The sequence below is a fragment of the Schistocerca americana genome, chromosome 4 (assembly GCF_021461395.2).
Source record: "Schistocerca americana isolate TAMUIC-IGC-003095 chromosome 4, iqSchAmer2.1, whole genome shotgun sequence".
Taxonomy (NCBI): domain Eukaryota; kingdom Metazoa; phylum Arthropoda; class Insecta; order Orthoptera; family Acrididae; genus Schistocerca; species Schistocerca americana.
In genome coordinates this window covers 690197067-690207264 of record NC_060122.1, presented here as the reverse complement: position 1 = coordinate 690207264, position 10198 = coordinate 690197067, and positions in this window count along the sequence as shown.

The following is a 10198-nucleotide window of genomic DNA, read 5'->3' as shown; positions in this document are numbered from 1 at the left end:
ACACAGGAATCTGTTTAGGAAACTACAGGTATTTACAATGATATCTCAGTATATATACTCCCTTGTATGCTTCATTAATAAAAACCACTCTCTCTTCAAAATCAATAGTGAATATCATGGTCACAACACAAGGTCAAAAGAGGACTTTCATAGTTATGAGTCAAACTATACCCTAGTACAGAAAGCAGTAAATTATACAGGTATCAAAATTTACAATGCTCTACCCAGTGTCATCAAAAGTCTTGCTTCTAAGACAACAAAGTTCAAGAGTAAACTGGAGGAATAGCTAGTACAAAAGTCATTCTATTCAATTAGTGAATTTTTTAGTGCATAGGAGCAAATTTTTGTTATACAATTGAGTTAGCCATTAATTGTAAGCATAAATGTAAACTATTTGTTGCTGTAGTGTTATATTGTCACTCAAACACTTTGATATAGTTAATTTCAGCGTGTACACGTAAGTGTTAATTCTGATGTATGTAATATGTTTTTATTTCTTCTAATGTTCCATGTTGTTTCTGTTGTTGTTGTTGTGGTCTTCAGTCCTGAGACTGGTTTGATGCAGCTCTCCATGCTACTCTACCCTGTGGCAAGCTTCTTCATCTCCCAGTACCTGCTGCAACCTACATCCTTTTGAATCTGCTTAGTGTATTCACCTCTTGGTCTCCCTCTACGATTTTTACCCTCCACGCTACCCTCCAATACTAAATTGGTGATCCCCTGATGCCTCAGAACATGTCCTACCAACCGATCCCTTCTTCTAGTCAAGTTGTGCCACAAACTCCTCCTCTCCCCAAACCTATTCAATACCTCATCATTAGTTATGTGATCTACCCATCTAATCTTCAGCATTCTTCTGTAGCACCACATTTCGAAAGCTTCTATTCTCTTCTTGTCCAAACTATTTATCGTCCATGTTTCACTTCCATACATAGCTTCACTCCATACAAATACATTCAGAAACGTCTTCCTGACACTTAAATATATACTCGATGTTATCGAAGTTCTCTTCTTCAGAAACGCTTTCCTTGCCATTGCCAGCTACATTTTATATCCTCTCTACTTCAACCATCATCAGTTATTTTGCTCCCCAAATAGCAAAACTCCAATACTACTTTAAGTGTCTCATTTCCTAATCTAAATCCCTCATAATCACCCGACTTAATTCGACTACATTCCATTATCCTTGTTTTGCTTTTGTTGATGTTCATCTTATATCCTCCTTTCAAGACACTGTCCATTCCGTTCAACAGCTATTCCAAGTCCTTTACTGTCTCTGACAGAATTACAATGTCATCGGCGCACCTCAAAGTTTTTATTTCTTCTCCATGGATTTTAATGCCTACTCCGAACTTTTCTTTTGTTTCCTTTACTGCTTGCTCAATATACAGATTGAATAACATCGGGGAGAGGCTACAACCCTGTCCCACTCCCTTCCCAACCACTGCTTCCCTTTCATGCCCCTCGACTCTTACAACTGCCATCTGGTTTCTGTACAAATTGAAAATAGCCTTTCGCTCCCTGTATTTTACCCCTGCCACCTTCAGAATTTGAAAGAGAGTATTCCACTCAACATTGTCAAAAGCTTTCTCTAAGTCTGCAAATGCTAGAAATGTAGGTTTGCCTTTCCTTAATCTAGCTTCTAAGAGAAGGGTCGGTATTGCTTCACGTGTTCCAATATTTCTACGGAATCCAACTGATCTTCCCCGAGGTCGGCTTCTACTAGGTTTTCCATTTGTCCGTAAAGAATTCACGTTAGTATTTTGCAGCTGTGGCTTATTAAACTGATTGTTCGGTAATTTTCACATCTGTCAACACCTGCTTTCTTTGGGATTGGAATTATTACATTCTTCTTGAAGTCTGAGGGTATTTCGCCTGTCTCATACATCTTGCTCACCAGATGGTAGAGTTTTCTCAGGACTGGCTCTCCCAAGGCTGTCAGTAGTTCTAATGGAATGTTGTCTACTCCCGGGGCCTTGTTTCGACTCAGGTCTTTCAGTGCTCTGTCAAACTCTTCGCACAGTATCATATCTCCCATTTCATCTTCATCTACATCCTCTTCCATTTTCATAATATTGTCCTCAAGTACATTGCCCTTGTATAGACCCTCTATATACTCCTTCCACCTTTCTGCTTTCCCTTCTTTGCTTAGAACTGGGTTTCCATCTGAGCTCTTGATATTCATACAAGTGGTTCTTTTTTCTCCAAAGGTCTCTTTAATTTTCCTGTAGGCTGTATCTATCTTACCCCTAGTGAAATAAGCCTCTACATCCTTACATTTGTCCTCTAGCCATCCCTGCTTAGCCATTTTGCACTTCATGTCGATATCATTTACTGCATTTTTGTATTTTCTCCTTTCATCAATTAAATTCAATATTTCTTCTGTTACCCATGGAGTTCTACTAGCCCTCATCTTTTTACCTACTTGAGCCTCTGCTGCCTTCACTACTTAATCCCTCAAAGCTACCCATTCTTCTTCTACTGCATTTCTTTCAACCATTCCTGTCAATTGTTCCCTTATGCTCTCCCTGAAACTCTCTACAACCTCTGGTTCTTTCAGTTTATCCAGGTCCCATCTCCTTAATTTGCCACCTTTTTGCAATTTCTTCAGTTTTAATCGACAGTTCATAACTAATAGATTGTGGTCAGAGTCCACATCTGCCCCTGGAAATGTCTTACAATTTAGAACCTGGTTCCTAAATCTCTATCTTACCATTACATAATCTACCTGAAACCTGTCAGTATCTCCAGGCTTCTTCCACCTATACAGCCTTCTTTCATGATTCTTGAACCAAATGTTAGCTACAATTAAGTTGTGCTCTGTGCAAAATTCTACCATGCGACTTCCTCTTTCATTTCTTAGGCCCAATCCATATTCACCTACTACGTTTCCTTCTCTCCCCTTTCCTACTACCGAATTCCAGTCACCCATGACTATTAAATTTTCGTCTCCCTTCACTATCTGAATAATTTCTTTGATTTCATCATACATTTCTTCATTTTCTTCGTCATCTGCAGAGCTAGTTGCCATATAAATTTGTACTACTGTAGTAGGCGTGGCCTTCATGTCTATCTTGGCCACAATAATGCGTTCACTATGCTGTTTGTAGTAGCTTACCCGCACTCCAATTTTTTTATTCATTATTAAACCTACTCCTGCATTACCCCTATTTGATTTTGTATTTATAATCCTGTATTCGCCCGACCAAAAGTCTTGTTCCTCCTGCCACCGAACTTCACTAACTTGCACTATATCTAATTTTAACCTTTCCATTTCCCTTTTTAAATTTTCTAACCTACCTGCCCGATTAAGGGATCTGACATTCCACGCTCCGATCCGTAGAACGCCAGTTTTCTTTCTCCTGATAACGACATCCTCCTGAGTAGTCCCCGCCCAGAGATCCGAATGGGGGACTATTTTACCTCCGGAATATTTTACCCGAGAGGACGCCATCATCATTCAACCATACAGTAAAGCTGCATGCCCTTGGGAAAAATTACGGTCGTAGTTTCCCCTTGCTTTCAGCCATTCGCAGTACCCGCACAGCAAGGCCATTTTGGTTAGTGTTACAAGGCCAGATCAGTCAATCATCCAGACTGTTGCCCCTGCAACTACTGAAAAGGCTGCTGCCCCTCTTCAGGAACCACACGTTTGTCTGGCCTCTCAACAGATACCCCTCCGTTGTGGTTGCACCTACGGTACGGCTATCTGTATCGCTGAGGCATGCAAGCCTCCCCACCAACGGCAAGGTCCATGGATCACGGGGGGAGGATGTTGTAATGAATTACCATATTGTGTGCTGCTTTATTGTTAATATTGTAAAAATACTTACTCGTTCCATATCCTTGCAACTCCATTACTATCAGGATCAATGGAGCTCACAATAAAATAAAATAAGCCCAAGTGCACTCTGCTCTTGGATTAAACCAGACTGATACTGTAGTCAAAGGGTGCTATGTTTTTGCATTTTGATGAGGGCATTGTTTTACATTTCTGAAAACCTCTTGATTTATGAATCTCTCTTGATCCTCTCTCCACTCTGTCCCTCTTCGCACATTGCTTTATATCAATACTTATGATATCATTTGAGACACATATGTCTACACTCACAGAGAAACCAATCAGTATGACGCACTTGAGAGATTTACAGATAAAAGTGTCAAGAAGTTAACTTACTTCCCCCGTTGTTGTTCATGCAGGTATTGTGGCATAATATTGTGGTGCAAGTCTTCATTGCTCAGAAACTTATAGAAAAGATAACATGTGGTACATCTCCTTTGACCTCCTGTAGGGACCTCTCCAGACATTAAGTCATGAACTTTTGTTCTCCATCCAAATGGCCGAAGTCTGGTAAATCTGTCATCAGTGCATACTCTATATCATAAAGTTTATCAATGTTGAATTCCACATCAGGAACAATAGCACTGAGGGACACAAGAGGGTGCTCTCCCACCCCCACCCAGTTCAGTTAGATCTTGTACAGTTTTACTAAGTAATTTGTGCCCCCAAGAGTTCATAACTCTTAATTGATTTTGCCAATCAGTGATATAGAGTATAAATGCATCTATAGCTTCTTTCGTTGTAATAATGTCCATTTTTTCAGCATTTTGCTTCTGCTAACTACTTATTTTTATAAATTAAAACATTGATTCCATATAAATTTATTACTGTCATTTTGAGTTTACAAAACAAATGTTTCCAGTGTTCTTTATATGAAGATATCAAGCAGTTTCCCTACAAAATAGTAGCATATGATATTATGGTTTGGAAACATGAAAAATAACATGTTCTAACATATATTTCAGGTATATAGTCCATTAGCTGCCTTAACAAATAAATTTCCCTAGATAACTTTCTTCTAATATATTTTACATGTTGATCCCAAAGTTTTTTATCACATAAATATACCTTCAAAAACTTTCCTCATCTCAGGGCAGCCTTTGTTTTAGAGTAACACACATCTGTTGAAGTTTGTTTTTATTCTCCAGTAATACATTTGCTCCAAACCAATAATATGCTTGAGTGAGTGTCTTTCCAACCCAAGTTTTAAGGCCACTGAGGACATTATTACTGTGAAGTAAAGTTGTGTCACCTGCATCAGTACTGTACTGGATCTAATATGTGAGGATAGGTCATCAGTCACTGAAACTAATGTCTATTGGTGGTGCATGCAGTGTCTGCATAAGTAGATTAGATTAAATCTTTATTGGTTCAGATAATCATGTAGTAAACAAATGGAACATTCTTATGTAGGATGAGTCAGTGCATAACAAAATGTAATATTACAAACTGTAATATTACATAATTTTAATTTACATTTGTTACACTATTTTTCTATTAAACTTCTGATCCAAAAAACACAAGCTTATTTTCCATATAAAACAATAAAATCCTTTTGCTGCGAACAGATTACACAGCAAAATGCACAAAAAACACTAAACAAAGAGAGTGAAAGAAAATATCAAACATACAGATTAAATTATCTTGTCTTTGTCTCACTGATTGATAGCTGTGGTTGTTACAGCATCATCCGCTTTCTTGAAGCCAAGGGTGCCAGAAATGTCTGGCAGCCCAATGATTATAGCTGGACTTGCAGGTGATGGGGATGCCATGTGGTGGAAAGCTTGCATAGTGGCCGAGGCATCTGCCTGTCCTGCTGATACATTCAGTGTAGCCTGTGTGTATGAAGTGCTGAACCCCATCAGGGTCATTTGATGTCATTCTGTGGTATCATTGTCCAGGTCTTTTCCTGTTTGCCATGCCAATCAATGATGAACTGTTGTCATGCTGTTGAAGTACTTTGTACAGACCCTGGTAAGGCAGCCATAGTGGAGGCCTTATGCCATTGCAGAGCCAGAAGTGTGATGAGGTGCACAGATCATTATGGATGAAAACAGGCTTCTCTCTATATAGCTGCAGTGGTTTTTGTCAAAGCTGAGCCATTTTGTGTTATAGCTCTAAGCTGAAGGCTGCCATCATCTCATCTGTTGGAAGGTGCACTAGTTTTGCAGAAAGGAGTTCTGCTGGCAGCCTTAATTGTGTTCAAGATCACCGGACGGCTAAGGTGGTAGGCTGAAATAAATCATTTGGACAATGTTTTTATGACAAGGCCATTTATTGTCAGAAAATGCATTCAAATGGGCAACATGAGTCAGGCCTAGGGAGGTGAGGGTGAGCCAGAGAGTAGTGGTAGGTGATGCACAGTTTGCACCAAATCTGGGCGAAGTTAATGAATAGTGGGGTCTGCCATTCGGACAAGTCCAAGCTACAGCTACAACTACAGAGACAAAGTCCACGGCGCCGCAGCACTGGGAGAGGTAGGTGGTGTTCACAGCTACAGGGCGTGTGACAGAGAGAGTCTTGCCAACAGCGGCGGGGTACATCCAGCACGGCTTCCTCCGCCCCGATTGGTCAGAAGCCGAGAAACCCGCGGGGGCAACATGGAAAGTTCCGAAACGTGGCCTGGTTAGCGTCACCTAGGCAACGTTACCTCGTCAGCACACGAGGGAGGTACGTGATTGAGATTGCCCACCCTGGTGCTGACTTGCTGTTTCCAGACCGTGGGATGAGAAAATTACAGGCAGCCGAAGCTGCTGGCTAATGCTGGACCGTAAAAAGAGAATGAAATTAACCTTTCAAAATAAATTAAAAATAGAATCCCCTACTATCTGGCTCAACCTTACACTCCTCACCCTTCTGCAGGAGCAGAGAACGTACGTGAATTCGCTCAATGTAATTGTTATTTAAATGTAGATAATTTTAGTTTGCAAAACAAAGTAGATGTTATTGTTAAAGGTTCCCACAGAAGATGGTAGGGGCCTTAAACTAGGGGTGGGTGTGGAGACTTTGAAGACCTCTTAGGGGTCACAAAGGGGTTTACACACTTCAACAATATTATGTTTACACAAGAACAAGGAATAAACAGTATAAAACATCAAAATAAAATTACATGAGTTAGCAAGTGTGAATAAAACATCTGAGAAAGTAATAATTTGTATCAGGCATACAAGCCAAGTGTCTTTGTTTTTTTAAAAGAGTATATATATCACCACGGAAGATACACGCAGGATGGAGCGGCAAGATGTGGAGTGTTGTGTTGTCCTTAGTGGGCAGCGCCCAGGCTGCCGGCTGGAAGGAGGTGTGGCGATGGCCAGGTCTGTTCACTGGAACTCAGTGCAGTGGAGTATGAGGGGAGGTTCACACATTTCACACACATTTAAAAAGATGTTAACACTCGGGGAGCACTTCACTATGCTGCACAAGTTTTCACATTGGTAGATAACACAATTGAACTCTTAAAACTAAAGAAGGGCATATGCCTTGATAGGTTTTTTCTTTCAAATCATAGGCGATATTCGCCATGAGGCTGAGGTTCTGGGACTAATGGAGGGGACAGTCGTAACCGTTTGCAAAACCCCTTTTTTTACAAGATCCATATCAATGCAATAATAAGAATAGCAGTGACCTGCTTACCGTGGCACTGGGTATAATGGTTGTTTGTAGTTTAGTGGCTGTCTGCCATTCACTTAAGTGTGCTCATGCTTTAAGAGGTCATCGATTTACATTAAATGTTGATCATTTGATATACTAGATAAAGCAGGTAATTCAGTTGACAAAGAAATCACGAATGAACTTTCAGGTTGAAAAAAACCAATGTTGTGCAATAGGCAGAAGCGTTATGTAGAAGGAGATAATGCATGGTTACGAACATGTGTTCGTGATTCATGTTTAATTTTTAGTTCTGGAAGATGCGTTGTTACCCTGTGTTCTGTTTAAAGTCATCAAGTGTGAAAGAAAATTCTATGTTTCTTTATAACACCATTGAGAGAATACTCGGTAGATCACTTGCTACGCTGTTGAGACTCAGCTCTAGTTTGGGGAATTACTAAACAGGTAATGATAATTAGTATGTCACATGCGACGTATCTGAAAGCGCGATGGATGCGTATTGCGCATTTACACTGGGTTGTGTCCCGTGCACGTGTCGGTACGATCATACACTCAAAATTCTCTAATGAGGGTAGAATTAGTATTTTAGTCAGGAGTTCAGTGTTTGCTGTTATGTTATGTCACGACAGGCAGGAACATAAATAAATAGAATTTGTTTGGATGGAGGCAGGCTAGTGCTGCAAAGAATAAAATGATATGGCCCAAATGGCCGGTAGACTAAATTGTACTGTTGTGGTATTACTTCTGAGTGGCCAGTGAGAGCACAGATGCTGTTATGGGGTGGATGAGAGTTCAGGCAGAAGGGAGAACTGCTCATAACACCGTAGATGTAAGGGTAGTGTGTAACATTGTGGTAGCACTAATACTGCAGGTGGAGGCCAGTCAGCAGCTATGTCAGAGTGGCTCACGGCAGATGATGCCAGCGTCACTTCTTGCACTACGTCACTGCACTACACACTACACAGGAAGTAAGTGGCAGGTCTAAGCATGAGAGTGCAATAAGGCATACCAATGCTGTTTACTGGGCTCACTGTATTTGCAGAATGGAAACTTCATGTTTGTTGAAGATATTAACAACTTCCTCAGTATTTTTTACAGTATTTCTGTACTGAATTAATTCTATGTCAGTCATGTACTCTAATTTTTTACCACTCTCCCTTTTTATAACTTGCTAGATGGTTTTTGATTTGTTGTTTGATTACCAATTTCAGATGTTATGTACATAGCTTTGGAGTTTTTTATTACCCTTTTTAAAATATTACAGTACAATCTATAGTCCTTTTTGGTGGGATCATTAGATAGCATTAGGGATTCATACAAATTTCTTTTTGTTCTACAGGAAATTCAGATCCCTTTAGAAATCCAGAATTTCTGTTTTACAGCCCAAGGATTGTTTCTCAAGATTATTTTTGGAAATACAGCTTTTGTTATTGTCTCTTCTATTGTTAACTTGACTTGGCTCTTGGGACTCTCTGTGTTGTATTGGATTCAGCCTGGCAATGTACTTGGACTCTGTCTGAAATTTCTGAACCATTTATCATTAAAGTGATTTACACTCTAGCTGCATATTTACCTGTGTGTGAAATCACTACACAACTGGCACCAATTGTAGCTAAACACTCACATGTGTGTTTTCACCAATCTGACAATGTCAACAGGTGTGTCCTTCAAGGTATTGCACCAAAGTTTACTGCAGCAACAACTGTAAAGTGAGAGGTGCCTGGCATCACAACAGCAGGAAAACACAGACATGTTGGGAAGAGTGTTGATCAGCCTGTTAGCAAAATCGCAGCAACTGCCAGCTCACCAGACTCTCTTCCCCATCTATGAGGCTGCCAAAAATGAGGAGACGTATGAGGCATGTTTATGACAACAATTCATAGCCTTCAAGATAATGTACGCCGATTCCATTAAAATCCTCTATCTGTCATGGTTCTGACCCCAGATGGACTATTTTTAGGAAAGTTAGACCTTCTTCAGGATCCTGCACGGATGTCATTATCGCCAACATACTCATGTTATTTCCATGAGAATGGAGTTTTATCAGTACAGGAAGCAAATCTATCAGTCGTATCCGGCTTTGACTGTGAAGTTGCAAGGTCTTGGTCAGAAGTGCCATTTGGGTTAATTCTCATTCTAAGGAGTCTTATGCTGATACTACAGTTGCAATGCTATCATTAGAGTAGTTCCTGATAAAGAGATTTGCCAAAGAGAGCTGCAATTTGGAGACCACACCTTGGAAAAACTCCCCTCTTTGCACAATTGTTTGAAGTTTCTTGTGCAGTGTGCTGTCACTTCTGTCACTTGGATTCCTGGGCAGACATGGACACTGCCAATTTAAATGACGACAGGCTCTCACATTCAAGCACAACTTCAGAAGTGGACATTGTGGCAATACAGCATACCGACTACCGTGTTCCACACAAGCACATCTGCAGTGGACTAGTTCCCTCAAGCCATTGTCTTCCTGACCTGTTCAACTTGTTCAGCTAGCTTTCCCTAAGTATTGGTCTTCTTATCAGCACGTAGGAGGAAGGGACACATTGCAGTGGTAAGCCATGCCAGTCAGCTCAGGCTACAACTTTGAGCTCTCAGTCTATGGACATTAACATTGTTGGCCCTGTGTGTAACAATCCTGTGACTGCACACAACTTGTAGGTAGGGCAACCACAGATATGAATTGAGATGCAGATACATGCAAGAATTAATAACGCCTGTGTCCACTTGCAGCTGTAGGGCTGTGCCGTT